This window comes from Molothrus ater, chromosome 4, assembly GCF_012460135.2.
Source record: "Molothrus ater isolate BHLD 08-10-18 breed brown headed cowbird chromosome 4, BPBGC_Mater_1.1, whole genome shotgun sequence".
Taxonomy (NCBI): Eukaryota; Metazoa; Chordata; class Aves; order Passeriformes; family Icteridae; genus Molothrus; species Molothrus ater.
In genome coordinates, this window is record NC_050481.2 from 64,606,222 (window position 1) to 64,623,094 (window position 16,873).

The window sequence follows — 16,873 nt, forward strand, 5'->3', positions numbered from 1 at the left end:
AAGACAACCCTCTGCCTTGACATGCTTTCAAAATAATAACAAATAAGCAAGGTTGTATTGCAAATTCTTCCTCCTTCTGCTTAAAGCCAAATACCAAATAGAAAGCTTTAAAAGTGGCAGAACTTGTTCCTTTTAAGCTTTTGCTTTAAGAATTTCCTTTAATGACCCTTTAATTGGGGTGAATAGGTGTGGTGTGAGTGGTCAAACTGACTAGCAGAGGAATTGGGGTTTGAATTTGTGAAACAGTTGTGGACATTGGCAAGTGTCCTTGATAATATTTACTGAACTCCCAAGAAAGAGGTTGACTTCTGGATCCACTGTTCTCTTTGCTGAGATAAATTGGTTATTACACTCTTTAATGAATCTTTATGACACTTGATAACAATGGTGTTAAAATCTAAGGGGGAAAGCTTGTAGATTGAGATAAGGCAGTTTACTAAGGCAACAGCAGAAGTTTGTGCACGCACAAGCAAAGAGGAAAAAATAAGATTTATTCTCTACTCCCCATCATCAAGTGATATTCAGCCACTTCCTGGAAAGCAGGGCTTCAGCAGGGGAGGAAGTTGCTCTGGAAGGCAAACATTGTAAATAACAAATGTCCTTCCTCCCTCCTCCCTTCCTTGGCTTTATGTCTGAGCTGACATCACAGAGTCTAGAATATACCTTTGGTAAATTAAGTTGTGCTCCCTCCCAGCACCTTGCCCACTCCCAGCCCATGGATGGGGGGAATGTTGAGACAGCGCTGGTGCTGTGCCAGTCCTGCTCAGCAGCAGCCAAAAAATGGGGCTGTTATCAACACCTTTCCAGCTCCCAGGGCAAGGGCTGCTGAGGGGAAATGAACTCCAGCTCAGCCAGACTCAGTGCAATTACAGACATGGATTTGTGCATTGTCTGCAAATATGCATGGAGGGAATGGCAACTGCCTGCTCTAATAGCAGATAATGAACATATTGCTGTGACTTCACTGGATGGAATCTTCTTTTGCATCAGGCTGGTGTTGCAGGCAGGCAGAAAACTGGTTGGGAAAACCTCTGAATTCATGACATTGTGGTCTGAAAAGGATTAATGGGGGAGTTTTATTGCAAACTATTTTGGTGAAATGTCACTTAGAGGGTGAACACATCTGCATAGTGGTGGTGAGAGATTGATGGCCTTGTGGTTGTTTCATCGACCTGAGGCTTGAGAAATCTGTGTTCAGTTAATGCCCAGTCTATCAATAATCCATCTCTTGGCTCTTGTGCCACTGTAACATAAAACCTCCTTGACAGTGACTGGGCAGACAACAAGTTCTCCAGAGCAGAGTCTGTCCAAGGACCTAGTACAGCATTTTGTAGCAATAAGCTTTTAAAATACCAAATGCAGACAGTGACAGATCATACCAAGGAGTTTCTCTGGCTAAGGATTCTCACTTTTCTCACCGCTTACATATATTTGGTATTTTCTTGAATTATTTCTCAATGCTGATGTGAGCAGGAGGATGTCTGTAGTATGTTTCTAGTTCCCCATACCCTGGGTTCACTTCCACTTTTGTGTATTATTGGATATAAATCTTTCTCAGTAGTTAAATATCCTTCACAGGTCAAAATTATTTGGGGGCTCATTAGCATGTACAATTTTACCCTTTCCAAACCTTCTGTGGTTTGCAAACATCAGTTTCTCCCATCTAAGTGGTGTAAAGGATTTCTGCTATGCTAGAGATGGATCTAATGCAGATTTGCTGCTTTCCATCTAGTATTTCTCTCTATGTATATTGGCAGAGCAGCCCCTTCATGAGCAGCCTGATTTATGGCTCAGGGAGTGCTGCAGCCAGCAATTTGAGATGTCAGCTCTCCCGTGCATGTTGGATTCTCCATCCCTCTTTTTGTCTTAGCTCCAGCCCAAAAGCCATCCAAGCTTTTTCATAGTATTTTCTAACTGCATTTTCAGGTCCTTGATTAAACAGGATTTTCATACTCTGTTGCAAGGAGAGCTTCAGCAAGGAGCTGAGGGGAAATGGGAGATGAGCAACAAAAAAATAATTACAAGAAAAAAAAAGAGAGAGTAGTCTTAATAATCTTACTAAAGATGGGAAGTAACAACCTGTTGTGAAGAAAACCAGGGATCTTAGCTGCCTACTCAAGACTTGTAAAGTGTTTTTTTCCACAGATGTAATCCAGAAGTAGTGAGCAAATCAGCAGGTATTTCTCCTCCATCCTTCCCATCCCCCAACTTTTCCTTTTCTCTATCCTTTAATATGCAGGACCAATTAGAAAAGGTACATGGAGTCCCTGTTGCAAGTCAGTTCCTCAGAACCTGGCTTTGCCCTGGTGGAAGTGGAGTTGAAATATTAATGTTTTCAATGAACGCCTCCTCACTGGATGGTGTTCAGTGCTTGGTCTGTGCAAACTCCAGTAATCAGCAGCCTTCATCAAGCTCTGCTCTCACCTTCCTCAGTCATAACTGCCCCAGCTCCTGTGTGGGCCCTGTGCAGTCTCTGCTCCTAAGAGCAGGATGCTTTTACCCCTCCCTTCCAATCCTGCATGCTCTAATCATCAGGAGATGTATAAGCCACAACACTTCAGTGGAAAATATGATCCTAGGATGAGTCTTCAAGATCAAGAGTGACACTGAGAGGAAGCCATGCACATGACTATTTTTAGACCTACCTTCTGCAACCATTAAATTCTGTGATGAAACCAACACTGCTGTCCCTAAGTGACTCAGTGTAATTTAACTTGAATTTTACCTAAGCCACTTGGATCTTCTTCCCAGAAAATGCTTTGTACTCTGAAAATGAGACCCTTTTGGCTATCTAGGTTTTGGACTTTCAAATTCAAGAATTGACTGGTGTCAACCCAAAAGCCCTTTTCAAGTAATGACAGGGGAGAAAACACTAACAGAAATCCACTTATTTGTACATTTTCCATGCCTTTTGGTACATAATTTGTAGGTTTGTGCTCAAGAGAAACCTGGTGTGGAAAACAGCTCCCCTAGCCAGGCTCAAGGAAGATTTGTAACAGTGAATGGAAATATGCAGGGAGAGCTGATTGTAGCATTTTTGTTGCTCATTCTTCTGTGTCATTTTCCTTGGAGTGGGTGGGAGGTTATAAAATTAATTTGTTCTAATTTTTTGGATATAAACACACCTTCAATCAAGAGAAATACAGTATAAATATAGGATATAGAGAAATAGAAAAGCATTGATGTACTTATATGTGTACCATCAGGCGTGATATTCTCCCTGAAGTTGTTGCTGGAACCTGGATGCTTGAGAAAGCGAGGGAAAAGCTTGGGAACCTCATTTCAGCTTTGAATACGCGATGGCCGGTGGCGGGTGAAGCAGACACGACCCCTGAGTTTTTCAGGAGAGCAGAGGGAGAATAAATTCGCGTGTCCCAGCCCCGGGAGCAGCCAGCAGCATCCCGCCGGGCTCCGGCTGCGCTCCGGCACCGCCAGGCCGCGCCGCTGGGGGGCGCCCGCCGCCCGCTCGCCGGAGCGTCCCCGCCCGGATCCCGCCCGTCTGATCCCGCCCGGATCCCGCCCGTCTGATCCCGTCCGATCCCGCCCGTCTGATCCCGTCCGATCCCGCCCGGATCCCGCCCGTCTGATCCCGCCCGATCCCGCCCGTCTGATCCCGCCCGGATCCCGCCCGTCTGATCCCGTCCGATCCCGCCCGGATCCCGCCCGTCTGATCCCGCCCTTCTGATCCCGTCTGATCCCGCCCGGATCCCGCCCGTCTGATCCCGTCTGATCCCGCCCGGATCCCGCCCGTCTGATCCTGCCCGGACCCTGCCCTGATCCCGTCTGATCCCACCCGTCTGATCCCGCTCAAATCCCGTCCGTCGAATCCCGTCCGAATGCCGCCCGGATCCCGCATCTCCTTCGTCCCCAGGAGCCTGCGTGACGCTCACGGCCTCTGCTTCACACACTCTCGGCATGGTTCGTCTGGAAGGGACCCTGTGAGGTTGGACCTCGTTCCGACCTCCCCGCATGGGCGGGATCACCATCACTACATCAGGCTGCCCCGTCCAGCCTGGCCCTGAACGCTTCCAGGGATGGGGCATGCTGGAAAATTCCCGTTCCAGTGCCTTACTACGCTCCTGGTATCACAGAATCAGAGTCATTTATGTAGGAGACGACTTACAGGATCATCAAGTCCAACTTTTAACCAGCCATCACCTTCTCAACGAGACCATAGCATGGAGTGCTAAAGCCTACTTTATGTCAAATCAAAATCTACTCTAATTGAAAATGATTGCACCTTCTCTCATCACTGCAGGCCCTGTGAAAATTCTGTGCCAATCTTTCTTATAAGCTCCATTTGGGTACTGAAAGGTGCTCCAAGGTCTCCCTGGAGCCATCTCTTTTCCAGGCTGAACACTCCTAACTCTCTGGTCTGTCTCCACAGCAGAGGTGCTCGAGCCCTTGGAGCATCTCTGTGGCCTCCTGTGGACCCACTCCAACAGGTCCATGTCTCTCCTGCGGCAAGGACCGCGGGGCTGGGCACAGCCCTGCAGATGGGGGCTCATGAGAGAGGAGTGGAGGGGCAGAACCACCTCCCCTGCTCTGCTGGCTGCACCACTTCTGATGCAGCCCAGCACATGATTTGCTCTCTGGTCTGTAAATGCAGAGTCTTGTTTCTCAAATCTTTCATTCCTCCCCCTGAGGATTCTGTTTTCTCAAGGGGATGTGTGGTTGTTTCTGCCTCAATGCTTGGTGCCCCCACAATCCCTCTTCCCACGTTTCATGTCTCTGTCAACAAGCTAACCTTTTCTTGTGAACCAGAATAAATCTTTGCTATCTGGTCAAATGAGCTGGTATAATCAGACACTGGACTTCCCAGAATTAATCCCTCTTTAAAACACAGCATCAGTTCTAAATTCTCCAATCTCAGTTTAAAATCTGACAGTGAAAGGAAATCCACCACAAACCATTGGTGAGATCTTGTGCTTGTGTGTTGCTATTGCTATCATTCTGTGGTTCGTGGAGGTTTTCTTGTAGAGGGGAAAAAGTCTTTAAAAATAGAAAAATAAATTAACTCCCCACCCTTAGAAAATTAAGTAACAAAAAGCCAAACTCTGTCTAGTGAATTTGTCTAAGACTGGTTTCTTATTCAATATTTCTATATTGGCTTCAGCTGGCTGGTGGAAAAGCCCCTGACAATGTTTTCTTTGTGGGGCTGCTATGGGCTGCATTACCAGAGCTGCTCAGCTCTTTCAAAACCTTCCTGACTCTGTCATCAGTGACCTGTGTCCTGCCCTCCCCAGAGCCCTTCCCTCTGTGCTGGTGGTGTGTAGCATTTGCTTATTAACTCTTCAGTCCTGAGAGCAAGGAGCCCAGTCATACCTGGGGGGGTTATCTGCCCTGACTGCAGAGCAGTCAATGTGACTCCACATTGAGAGGTGACATCTAGACCCCCAGGAAGAGATCCATCCCATTTGTGATGGATTAAAGTGTTCATCTGGATTTGCATCTCCCCACAGAGCCACTCTAAATGCAGCAGTGCTGCTGAGCACTCTGTGCAAAGGCAGATTCAACTCTTCTCTTAACAAATAAAATACTCAGTGCTATAAACACTTAGTTACCAAAAACTGAGCATCCACACTCATTTCTTTGCTTTGAGGCACTTTTAGGAAAATATTAGGTCAGGTTAGAGTAGGTTACACAGATGTGATTCAGGGGCTTGGATGCAATGCTTCAAGTGACTTGAGTATGTTATAAAAATCCATAGCTTGGTGAAGAGGTGTGAATCAGAGTCAGAATAATTCAGGATGGAAGAGATCCCTGGGGTCACCTAACTTCCTGCTCAGAGCAGGACTAAATTTAGGTCGGTTTCTCCTGCCTTGTCCAGTCACGTTTTGCTTGTCTCTGGGGATGACAATGACACAGATTCCTGGACCCTGTGTCTGACCACCTTCAGGGTGATAATTTTTTCCTGAAATCTGGTGGGTGTGTTCTATGTTGCACCTCATGTCTGCTGCTTCTTGTCCTATTTCTATGCAACCCAAGGAAGAGTTTGGCTCCATCTTCTCCACAACTTCTCATTGCAGATTGCAGCAGGATCCCACTGAAGCTTTCCCTTCCCTTCTCAGGCTGTCCCCCTGAATCCTTCCCCTCTCCAGGCTGGCAGGCCCCTGTGGCTCTGCCTCTGTCCATATGCTCTGTGCTCCAGCCTCCAGCCATCCTGGTGGCCTCTGCTGGGTCCATCCTGGTGTGTTCCCATCTTCTCCTGCTGAGGAGCCCAGGACTGGACCCCACGCTCAAGGTGTGCCTTGCCAGTGCTGAGCAGAGGGAAAGGACCTTCCTTGGCCTTCTTGCTGCCAGAGCTCATGGCACCTCCACCAGGGCCTTTTCTGCAGAGATTCTGCCTGGCTGCTCAATGACCATCATGTACTGGTACGTGGGGTTATTCCTCCCATCTGATGGGCTTTGCATTCACCTTTCTGGCACTTCATGATGTTCCCATTAGCTGGTTCTCCAGCCTGTTGAGCTCCTCTACACACAGCTCTCCCTCTCCTCCCACACAAGGACCCTCTGATCACAGTGCTGAACACTCCACTGAACAGGGAGGGTTGAAAGGAAACAAGGAGGTCACACAGTTAATGCACAAAGTGGAATAACTGAGTCTTACTTGCCAAATCCAAGAGGTTATTTGGGGTAAACCCCATTTAATGACAGGCATGACAATTTACAAAATTATTATTAAGTGCATAAACTACCATGTGGTGTTACAAAAGGCCTGACAAAAATATTAATAAACTGTTGGTTCAAATGTGAAAGTGCTAAACTCATTGACTATGATGTGCTCTAAAAATAGAGACTTGAGCCTCTGCATCAAAAAAATAATGCTTCCCTTAGGAAGACTTAACCAGGTCCAAGCAAAAAGCTTTCTGACTGAAGTCCAAAAACTTTTTTCTGGAAGTCCTGTATTAACTTTCTTTTCATTACTTTTTTTCCCCCCCATTTCTATTAAGCAGTGGTGTGTGTTCAGTTGCTATGATGATAACAGCAATGACATTCCTATCACCATGAAATGTTTTAAGTTTAAAAGTTTATGTGATTTTTGTACATACTGATCTTACAAGTTACAAATGACCTGTTCCCTATTTATGCTACATGGAATGAAACTTTAAAAAAGGACTTGTTCTCCAACTCACTCTCCACTTTTGTTTTCTGTCCTACTTGTTTTCTAGATGTGTACTATAACAAGATTTTTCTGTTTATTTTACAGAGCTGGTAACTTCAGTTTAGAAAATGCTGTGAAGGAGAGTTGGAACTTGCCAGACCATTGTCCAAAGTCAGTGGGTTCCAGGGTTTTTGTTTGATCTATAGATATTTACACTGTTTGCTCTTGTATGGCTTACCTGCCCTGCAGAAGAGATTTAAATGCTGCCTCAATAGTTCAGAGCAGCAGTTTGTTAAAAAGGGCTCACACCCACAGGGACTGTTGGGTTGTTTGCTTCCCAGTGATACCTAAAGGTTATAAAAAAATTACTAAACCCTTGAACTAAGTCCAGTACAAGCCCGGATCCTGGTGAGGATTTCTTTGGGATGAGAATCACAAGGCAATTGGGTGACTCCAGATCACAGTGAGAGCAGTGGGTTAAAAAGTATTTTCAGACTGTAATGAAACAGAATATAAAACATAATGATATCAACAAAAAATACAGTGATATCTTCCATATTGAGCTCCACACTCCCTGGCTCCCAGCCCCGGAAGGCTCAGTTTATGCAATGATTTTGCCTATAGCTGCTGTCGAGCTACCAAGTCTTTACATCATGCTGCAACCTCCTGGGCATCAGTGTGAGCTGAAAAGTGCTTAGCTGAAAGTTAACTATTGAAATAACCCCCCAGGCAGTGGTGGAGTCTCCCTGCCTTGCTGTCTCCCACTTGAGGTCCAGCTGTCATTCCTTGCATGGGGTGCACATCTCCCTGGGGAGGAAATGCTGCTGGTCAGGAGTTAACCACAAACCTGCCATCAGCAAGATGTGAGCAAGAAGGTATGATCCAGCACACAAATTCCTAGAGGAGGCAGCAGCTGGTGAGGCTGCAGAGTGATGGGGAAACATCTGGAAGCTGTGGGAGAGTCTAATCCAAGTGGGACGACGTGACGCCGTTTGTCTGCCCCAAAAGAGCCTTTGGGGCCACATCCTGGGAAAGCTGGATATGAGATAAGGGGGGTGGCTACACTGGGTGTTGATGAGGTCTGAAGTACAGTGTGTTGAAGCCAGGTTTGGGCATTGGTCCTCACTCCCAGACCCAGTGAACTGGAGTGTGTCTGGATTAAAGAGGATCACCAGCGGCGGGTTGCTGTGAGGAAGAGTGAACAGCACTGAATGGCTTTAATCTGGAAAATACAGGACTGGAGGCAGGGAACACCCACATTTGGAAATGTTTGCTGCATGGGCCCGGTGCTCCATTCTCCTCAACAACTGCTGGGATGATTCAAGAGCAATCATCTTAATTTTCAGTGAAATTGCCAGAACAGTGGGGTTTCCATAGACTCTCACTGGCACAACTTGAGGCATTGCCATTTCTGGTGCTGGCTGGAGGCTGCTGGGCCTGTAGCTCACAGCTGTGACAGCTGCTGTAACTCAGCAGTTGATGTGTTAATTTAAACCAACACCACTCATGCTTTAGGTTATTGCACCAGAACTACACTACAGAAGATTTTGGGATGAAGCCAGGGGCCCTCTGTCATCCAGTGCCCTGCACAAAGCAGGTTCCAGCAAGACCAGGTTGCTCAAGGCTTCATCCAGCTGAATTCAAGGACTCAGCTCCAGGATGAAGATGCCACAAGCCCTCTGGACAACTCATTTAACCACCTTTATAGGGACTTTAAAGAAAAATTATATTTAATTGTAACTTCCCACATTGCAACTTGTGTCCATCTTCTCTCTCCTATCAATAGCAGTGGTCAATACTGTCAGCTGTTCCTTACTACATCCCACAATCAATAGCTTGTTTCCTGGTAACCAGCTACTGGACTCTGCTTCCATTTCATGCTGCAGAATTAGAGGACATTTGGTTTGAGCATCCAACCAGGACTTCTGCACCAGCTGAGCTGCAGAGATGCATCAAAGCCTCTCTCACAGCATGGCACAGCTGGCTGGAGCCCTGGGAGCAGCCACCTTTCCACAGGACAGCAGATTCATCCCTGCCTGTAGTTGATGTGCAGTGGCTTGAAGCACTCTGGGATACTTGGGGATGAAAAGCTCTATAAAGACTGGAGTTGTTTATTATGATGATTACTGAAATAAAACTTTAAAATGCCTTAATGTAAGGAGTTTGTTGGAAGGTTTACAGTTAGGGGTGTTTTATGAGGGGAGAAGTTATTTCCAAGAATCACATTAATGTAAGTCCCCCTTAGGATGATGCAAAAGGAGAGTTCCAGTATATTACAAAATCAGCATGGCTATAGCTTTCTAAGCTTTTAAGACCCCTTAGTATCAAGGGGAAAGGGGAAAAGAGAGTAAGACAGCCAGAACAGGAATCTGTTTCTATTGGGAAACTATTAGAAAGATGCAATGTGATGGCTGGGACCCAGACAGAATTTAAATGTCATCCCTTTCCTATAAATAATTAATAAGCATCATTGTGTTCTTAATGCAGAGCCCAGAGGAAAATAATCTCTCTTGATTGAACTGGGATGCAACATTTTGGACAGGAATTCAGAGGTCCCAGGTTCAGGGGTCCTGGTGTGTCCCAGCTGCTGGGTGCTCTCCACTTCCTCTTGAGCATCTCAGGAGCAAAGGGATGAGGATCCTGAGGATCCAGAGCACATCAGGGGCTGCAGCCTGTCATTTTGAGGGTTGTCCCAGAACCACTGCAACCCTCACCAGGAAAAATGGACATTTACTGTGAATAATATTTCATCTCTGGAGCCTGAATTTTACCACCTATATCCACAGTCACAGGGTTGTAAAGTCACTGCTGTGAAGCTTTGCCCTATTACAGTCTCACTGGTGGTAGAAAACATCTCAGTTTTTTTCTGCTAAACACTGAAATTGGAGACATGTCCCTTGTTTGCAATTTATGATGTGAACAGACAAGGCATGAGCAAGGATTTGAGTTCAAAATACAGAGGCTAAAGCAACTTGGTGAGTCAAAAGACATGCAAAGGGGTGAATGATATGTCCCACATGCCTGTCAGGTGTCTCATCTTTTAACAGGAACTGTCTTGCTCACTTCCTACCTCAGTGCCTTTGAATTGCTCTACATGCAGTACATTTCTATGGGAACTGCCTTATTTACACAGCCTGCCCTCTCTGTGTCTGAGCTAGAGAAGAAAACTGATGGAAGGAAAATGAAGTGGTTACTAATTAGCAAATGGTTCATTAACAGAAGACATCTGCTTCATATTAGGCAGGAAGAGATGAAGGATGAGTCTCACATTCCCAGTGACTGGCTGGTTATGGAGCTGGAATTAGGTCAAAATTAGGCCCTTTTTAAGGTAGCTTTTTTCCACCAGGGGCCATCCACCCTGCCCTGCATCCCAGCTCTGCCTCATCCAAATTTCTTACCTTGGTATTGAAGGGAATGGGTAGGAGGCTTCTGGATTTGGAAGGACAAACTGGAAATGCTCTACAGTGAATTCAAACCAGCTTAAGCTCAGTCTTTGAAGTAATGATGGGAGCAGTCTCCTGTAACAGGTAACCAAAACTCCTCCCAGGACACACAGCTCAGTGCAGGGAGGTGATGGAGCTGAGAATTTATTTATTAACAACTTATTGGAAGAACACCAATGGCTCATTGACCAAACCATTTTTAAAGCCCTTTGAGCAATCGCTTTCCTCACCCCCCTGGGTGCTTTGGGAAGTGCCTGTCACTGCATTGTGTGAATATTCAAATCAGGGACAGGAAAAGTTTCCAGCTCCTCCAGAGCAGCAGTGGTTTTCTCCTGAAAGGCAGGGAGGAGGAGGAGGAGGATGAAGCACTTCACATGGGATACTATAAAACTGAAATACCACCAAGTCCAAAGGTGAGATTGTTGTACATGGCCTGGAAAACAGTGGGCAGGACACGCCTGGGAAGTTCTTCTAGTTTTATTTTCTGCTGGAGAATTTGGAAACTGTGTGTGATGAACGCATACAAAACATATAAGAACATGTTAAAAAACCTTCCTTTCCCTTGAAAACCATGCAACTGGCCATAATCAAATCCTCTCCTATCAAAGCAGCAAAATTCCCTCGATTTTAGGAGCAGTGGAATGGGTCAGTAGATTTTGGCACCAACAAGAAGAGCAGCCTGATTGTGTCAACTACAAAACTCCTTGCTCCCACATGGATTTTCTGCCTATGGATCAAGAGTATTTGAATTTTGGGTCTTGTCTACCAAGCAAAATTGCCTAGAATATTCTATTTTGTCAGACTTGCTCTGGGGCTGCTGCTCCTCTGAACCCTACTGAGGGAGTGTATTCCAGAGCAATTATTTCACTCTGGAAGAGAGCAGTGATTATTCCACCCTAAAATGACTGTAACTGTGGAAGACAGGCAGCTGGGTGGCTGCAGTGATGTTAACACTGCTGCCTGCTGAATTGTTCCCCTCTGTTACACTTATGAACTCTTCTATCCTAGCATAGGTATGCAACCCTCCTCCCCTCCTCTTCCCTTCCCATGGAAAAGCTGACTTGTTTTATCATCATTTCTTAACTCCCTTGACCTCTGCTCAATTGGATGCAGCCTCCTTTTGTTTTAACTGCATCTGGGACTTTCTGCCAGTGCTCCTGGAGTCCCCTTTTCTTTTGCTGGATGTCTGATGAGGGTAGGAGGAGCTCTCAGCCCCTTGGTGCTGCAGGGAGGGCATTGCTGCCTGTCACTCCCCCATGTTTACAGTCCTCTCAGGCAGCTTCTGGTCGGCATGACAGTGTTTCCCTGCCCGAGCCAACTTGAATTAATTTGGAGCATAAGATTTCAGGAGACAGTATCAAGTCCTTCAGTGAAATCCAAATAGACTGCAGCTGCTCTGTGCTCTATTAACCCCATCATTTTGTAATTCTGTCCAAAAGAACCAGGGGGAAGGGCATAGAAAGCTGGAGTCAGGAAGGATTTTGATTCCACAAAATCAAAATGCAAGCTGGAGGGAGTGTAAGAAATATTTTCCTGGAGCAGGGCAGCAGGTCAGTGAGATGGATTTCTTTACCTCTGCATGCTCTTTTATCCATGATTATTGGTTGGTGTATTCTCCAGTGTGAAGCCTGTGTCCCTCATGGGCAGTTTTCTGAAGCATCTTGTGATTTTGGCTCTAAGGCTCTTAGCTCATACCAGTTTCCAGGGGGAATTCTGTGACTTAGAGATGGATTCTTCAAAGTAGTTACAAGAAAAAACTAATAATAATTTAATACATCCTCTCCTCCCATTCCTCATTAACAAAATCTTCTCAAGACCTAATACTGACAAAATCATTGGATGCTGCCTAGGACTTTAAAAGCTGTTTATCTCAATAGTGCTGTGGCACTCAAAACAAAGTGAGAATCTTGCTCAAGATACTCAATGTTTGGTTTTGTTGTTTTTTGTTGGTGGTTTTTTTTGTTTGTTTGTTTGTTTTAATTTTACATTATGTTGGCCTCTTAATGGATCCTGGCCCTGTTGTCTTCCAGGTGTTGAATGGTTTTTCTTCACTCAGTCATTGCCATGTTTCTCCTTCCCCTGTTTTATGTGGCTTTTATCCTTGCAATGATCATTGGTATTTGCTATTCACCACATTGAAGTGTGTCCTGGTCTTCAAGCGCTTGACAAGAAACCAAACCAGAAACAAACATCTTGGTGGTACAAAAAATAGCCAGCCATTGCCTTGGTGGGATAAGCGGAGAGGAGCTGAGCAAGCCCATTTGTGCATGTTCACTTTTTCCAGCAGAGAAGGGATTTCTCTTCCCTAACTACCAAGCTGTCTGGCAGTTGCCCCTTCCTGCTAAAATATCCCAGCCTTGTGCTTGTGTCCTCCCTGCTGGAGAAACCTGCAGCCCAGCGTGGGTGTTTCCATCGTGGCTTGGCAGCAAGGAGGACATGAGTGAAGCCAGAGCCTGCTCCAGATCCTGCAGGAAATGAGATGCTTCTGCTGAGTGGCACTGGGATGTGGTTACACACTGTGGCACCAGCCAAAAGGCTCCTGTGCTGACCTCGGGATTTTCTCCATGAAATTCATATTGCAGTATGGACAGAAAGAGATTAAAGATAAAACCTTGGTAGATTAGTTCTGGAAAGCAGATACATTCATTTCACTTTCCTTCCAAACACATCATCTCACCAAAATGTCACAAGGGAGCTGTCCTGGATTGCCAAACAAATTGTATTCTATTTGCCATCTGTATGGCAGTTGTCTTCTGTTCAGTGGGCAGTTTTCCTTATCTCTTCCACAACCACTCCTCCCTCTGGAGAGAGCTCTGCTGATAACAGCTATTGAATGTCACTGCATGACTGATAAGAACTACAGCATCCCACTGGGAGATGTGAGCCCAGAGGGAGGAGCCAAGCATTCCTACCTGGATATAATCTTGAGGTTCTGGAACATCAGCATGGTTTCTCCAATGGATTTCCCAGAGGAACAGAAGCTGCCTCTTCCACTGGATCTTCAGAGGAAGACTACACCCTTCTACAGGGTCCCTGCTCCAACAGAACTATACCTGTGTCCTGGTTTAAGGCAAATTTGATAGAGAATTTCCAAAGGAGGGCCCCTCCAGAAAGCAAACCCACATGGCCTCTCCCCTCACCTGGTTCGGGAAGGATTCCTCAGAGAGAAGCAGAAAGAACCTGTTTATTTAACAGGCACAGCACCCCCCAGCACACAAAATGAACAATACTGGGTGACAAAGCTCTTTCACTGCTCTGAAAAAGATGACAAATTCAGAAAGTCTCTCTGGGGGTGGTTGCTCTGTTGTCGGTCCCTCCGGCTCTGGGGCAGCTGCTGCCCAGAGCAGGCCCCGTAGGCCACGAGGTGCAAACTCTCGGTGTGTCCCAGGCCCCAGTCCGGAGCAGGTTCAAAATGGTCAGAAAAAGGAAAGGAGAAACAGTCCAGGAAGAAATTTGGACAGTTTAGCTAAACTAGCTAATGAGCAAAAGCAAAAGCAAGAAGAAGTGAAGCAAGCAAGAGCGAGAGAGAGCAAAGTGAAAAGCAAAAGCAGAAAAAGCAAAAGCTGCAGTCTCTGTGTCCCGCCAGGCTGATAAGAAAACCAAAACAAAATTTTCCCTCTTCAGAGCCAGTCTTAAAGGTACAGAACATAATATCAACATTAACAGAACACATGAATGGGCATACAAGCATCATAACATCACCCTAGGACAACCTGACAGTTCAGGAGGGCTGCAGCCACAATTCCAACTGGACTGTTATCAACACCCTGACCCACAGGGTGTCAGGTTGTGTTCTGACTCTGTCAGTGTTCTTTTGGTTTACTGCATTGTTTATTTTATCTTTTATTTTCTTCCCTAATAAAGAACTGTTATTCCTGCTCCCATATTTTTGCCTGAGAGCCCCTTAATTTAAAATTTATAGCAATTTGGAAGGAGGGGGTTTACATTTTCCATTTCAGGAAAATGAAATGGAATGGTGCCTTCCTTAGCAGACACCTGCCTTTCCAAACCAACACAGGAGCACTAAGGCATCTTTACCACTTACTGCTATGAGACACCCTCAACAGCCAAATCCCTCTCTGCTTTTCCTTCTCTCTTCCTCAAAACAAAAGAAAATAAAACAACAAAAATCAAATCAAACCCAACCAACCAATCAAAAAAACCAATCAAAAAAGCAGATTTTCTCTTTATTTCCCCCACAGCCTCTGTATTGTTTTAAGGTGGAAAAGCCCTTCTCTATGTTACTTTCCAAACAAGTAGTTTCTCTTAGGACATTTCCTTATTAATATCTGTAATGCATCTTAATACAGACTTCTTTGTCTCTTCAAAAAGTACAGCAGAAGCTCAAAAATAAGTTTTTGTCTGTATAAATGTTTCTGATATATTTGAAAGGTAAAGGATGAAATTGCTGTGTCAGAAGAGGAAGATCTGGGGTGCCTTTGAACTAACTCTCTGTGGGAACCTTGCTTCAACAAAGAACAGGGTGTCTGGCTCCCTCAGAGGTCTTGGGAACTCAAACTTATTTCTCTGTGTCTCATTTTTCCTGTCCTCAAAGCACAGGTTGTACCTCAAACCTAGCCCAAATCCAGATGTTCATCTGGTGCCAACCAAAGCAGCTCCTGCACAGCTGGCGATGGCCACAAACTCATCTGCTTGTATTGCTCATAGCTCTTGTCCTTCCCCATGCCACCTCTCTCCTGGTGATTTATTTGTCCCTTCATGCTGTCACATCTTGATTTATTTCACTGCTGCTGATGGCAGGGCCTTGCCTGGATTCTCTACTCCTGGTGCTCTCTACTCTGTGGCAAAGGTAATTACCAGTAGCAGAGAGCAAGAGGTTAATTCCAGGCTCCTTTCCTCTGCCTGGACCAGGCATAAATCCTCAGTAGAATCAACTGTGCAAGCAGCTGCTACTCAGTACAGAAAGAAATAGTTCCATTTTTAAAAAATCAAAATTTTTATGTAGTGCATAACTGGAGAGGTGATATTTAAGTGTATTTTTGTGGGGGTAGAATTAAACCTTCTATGTAGAGGTTTAAATACTGATTATCTCAGTCCATTTTCATTCAAAACTGAGCATGGTCTGAAGGGAGCAAATATTTCTAAAAGCATCTAAACAATAAATTATTTTCAGACTGATGGAGAAACATTAAATATGTTTTCCTCGTTCATTACTTTTGTTTTAATTAGCATTGTGTTTCTAGTAAGAAGTCTGAATATTTCCTGCTTTGGCACTCTGTTTCATTAAGCAAATTGCTTGCTATTAAATCAAACTTAGTTGGCTCCTTGTCTGATTTAAAGATTTTACCCATAGCCCATGAAACAAGCTGCTGGTGATACCATCAGCAGGGGGCAAAATCTGTGTGATGGAGGGAGGTTTCCCCTTATTCCCATTATAGTTTCAGTCCATCTGCAGCTGGCTGTGCACTCAGGCTCCCTGGTAGCACATCAAATGCTTTTTGAATGCTTCCAGGGACAGTGGCTCCAGCACTCCCTGGACAGCCTGTCCCAGTGTTTGACAAGGAAAGAAGAAATGTTCCTAATATCTGATCTAAATCTCTGGTACAATCTGAGGCCATTTTCTCTCATCCTGTCACTTATTACCTGAGGGAAGAGACCAACACCCATCTCACCACAGCCCCCTTTCAGGTCTGTCTTACCTGGAAGTCACCCCTTGCAGTTGCTCATCAATTAGTGAGATTTTTGCATAACTTGGTGCAGCTGGTTAGTTTTGAAACCTCACAAAGGGAGCCAGAACAAAGACTGCATAGTCCATAGCTTACATCTGATGGTCCAACACCAGGGTTATGGGGAAAGAGTGACCCCAAGGGTCTGATTCCTGCTGTGAAGCTGAAGAAAAACCCAGAGCAATAGCCACAGGTCTCAGGAAGTGTTCAGCAAAGCTGCAGCTCTCAGCAGCAGCAGAGAGGGTGGGGCTCTACCCAGCTGAAGTGTCTCATCCATCCAGCAAACCCCAGTGGGTTCACCTGGAGAAAGCTCTGCCCCAAACCCCAGAGCCCCAGGGGTGCAGTCAGGGCTGCTTCTGCAGAGCAGCCCTCACAGGGAAAGGCTCTAAAGCAGCTGCAAATGTGGATCAAAAGCATCTGGGAGGTTGCCTGAGTATTAGGCACCCAGCCAGGCACAGCATGGGCTGGCACTGCCAGGTTCTTGTGAGTGCAGGAGTTGGGACAGTGATGGGGAAGTGTAATGAGGAAGTTTTTGGTGGCAGAGCTGGGTAGTGGGTGAGGAGCAGCTGCTGGGGATGCAGAGGGAAACAAGGGACAGTGACTGGCTGAAGAGGTTCTGCAAAAGGCTCTGCTGTGAG